Raw genomic sequence first — 2,248 nt, 5'->3', positions numbered from 1 at the left:
CACAGCTTCAAGAAATCTTCGACTGACCCCTTCTACCTGCTGCCAGATTTAGGCAGGTCATTTCTGGCTGTGGCTGGGAAGATTTTTTTTTAATTTTTCTTTAAAAACAGGCACCCGAGAGCCACCCCTTAAAGCTGCTGCCCTAGGCAGAAGCCGTCAGAGTCTATATATAAATACTGCTCCGGTGCTATTATATCCCACAGCCTAATTCCCTGTTCCAAACTTGCATACAATTGAATAGAGGCAAGCACTTCAAATTTCATCTGTGGTTCAAACTCCATTCCACTGCAATATTGTATTGTTTAATACACATGTGCATAAAGTTCTTAGTGCCCACTAGATGCCAATGGTTACCCAGAGATGCTTGTGCTTGTGCCACAAAACTCAAACCTTTAACTTCCATTGATTCTGATATTCATAGCCAGTTCATTGGCGCCATTCCTCCTGGTCACTCTGCTGATATTGGCTGCGCCTTTGTATATTTGTATATTCCTCTATTAACCCTTGCCTGCACGCCTGATCTGTTGCTGGAACATTGGACTTTGTGTTGCATTAACCCGTGGTATGCTGAGCCTTGGATTTTCTCTTTGCCCTGTCTTGCTGTGCTTTAATTCTTGTGCCGACCTTTAGTTAACCCTTCCTGTGCTTGTTTCCCTTTCTGATTGCTGAATAAAGCCACTTTCTGTTGCACTCCTGCGTGCCTGTTTCCCAGCCAGCCTCCTACTAAGTCTTTACTTTAAATACTACAAGTAGTGGCCTCCTTGTGTGACTCCAATGTGGCACCCTGGTTGTGCCAATACAAAGTGGTCGCTGGTTGGTGACAATAACGAGATAACCAATATTTAAGCCTTTGACTATAAAAATCCATTTGACTGCATCTATTTACTTTTCATATCAGTGCCCCCTTTTCCTTGTCCCTATAGCTCCCCAGTTGGATTTGATTAGCAGCTCCATCTTCTCATTTGTTTTAAAGGCTGAGCTTGATAGACTTCTTTCAGGCTGACTAACTGCATCATGTCACAATATCAATACAAGGCTGGAATGGATGCGCTCGTCCTTTCCATGTATATAAGTGGAACCATACCCATTCCCTCCCTCTATAGTCCCATATAACCCCTCTTTATAATTTAGCTGGTATCTCCTTGTAAGTGACCCGTATGACTTAATCAATTGCCATTTTGTCTCTCTATTGTGTTTTACCAGCATTTTGAACCGTCCGTCTGTCTCTCTCCCTCCCCCTGTAATATATAGCAGTGCAGGGAGGTGCGCACTGCTCAGCCTTGCTTGTCTCATTAGATTTAGTTTATGACAGGGCTGCTCCCATATAATATGCCAGTCGATGCCCCGATCACAGATCAATGACTCTGTACTAATGCTCGAAAGCTAGCCATCAAATGAATTACCCGCATTAAATTCACATCCTTTCCAGGACCACTCAAACCCCCGCCGGAGACCTGTAGAACATTAACCTTCATTTTGCCAGTGCCAGTAGTAAGGAAGGGGAGAATGGGAACTTGCTATGGGCCCCACCCTCAAAGGCAGACTCCAGCAGAGCCACAGGCAGGTAGATAGTGAGCCAAGAGGAGATCCACTCCTGACTAATTGCAATATATAGTGTATATATATATTTATGTTGGAAAATACATCACTCCACCCAAGGAATTGGGTCCCTGATGGAAGCATGTCTACAGACCATTCAGTGGCAAAGCTTGTGACCTTCTTAATATTCCCAATTGGCTATGAACTGATTTAACCAGTCACAAGCCCTTCATGTGGAATTTTGAAATTCCCTCTTTACTCCACAGCTTATTTTTCACCTGTCCTGGGGCCTTGGAGATAATGTACCCCCTTGTAGCTCTGGCCACAACCCCAGGGTTCCCCCCCAGTGAATTCAATGCATGTAGAGATTTGACAACCCCCTGTGTGTTCAGCCTTGGTAAAACTACAACTCCCAGGATCCGTACTCGCCAACATAACTTCATGTCAGATAATGTCTGTCGTGGATGTTTACATGAATCTTTGCATTGAAACCCCCACAGATCATCATCAGAAATGTCATGCCATAGACATGGTAGACCCCCGTCAGTCTCAATATACCTACACACATATATACCTGCAGAGCATTTCCCTACTGCCCTTAGAAAGGTCATTTGATCTGCAGATCATCTCTTTATTCATTCTCTGATACACAGAACCCTCAAAGCAGCATCAAAGCAGCCCCACTGTCTACCCAAGTGTTTGATTCACA

Source organism: Xenopus laevis, chromosome 3L (genome assembly GCF_017654675.1).
Source record: "Xenopus laevis strain J_2021 chromosome 3L, Xenopus_laevis_v10.1, whole genome shotgun sequence".
Classification (NCBI taxonomy): Eukaryota; Metazoa; Chordata; class Amphibia; order Anura; family Pipidae; genus Xenopus; species Xenopus laevis.
The sequence above is the reverse complement of the archived record's forward strand: the minus strand, read 5'-3'. Positions refer to the sequence as shown.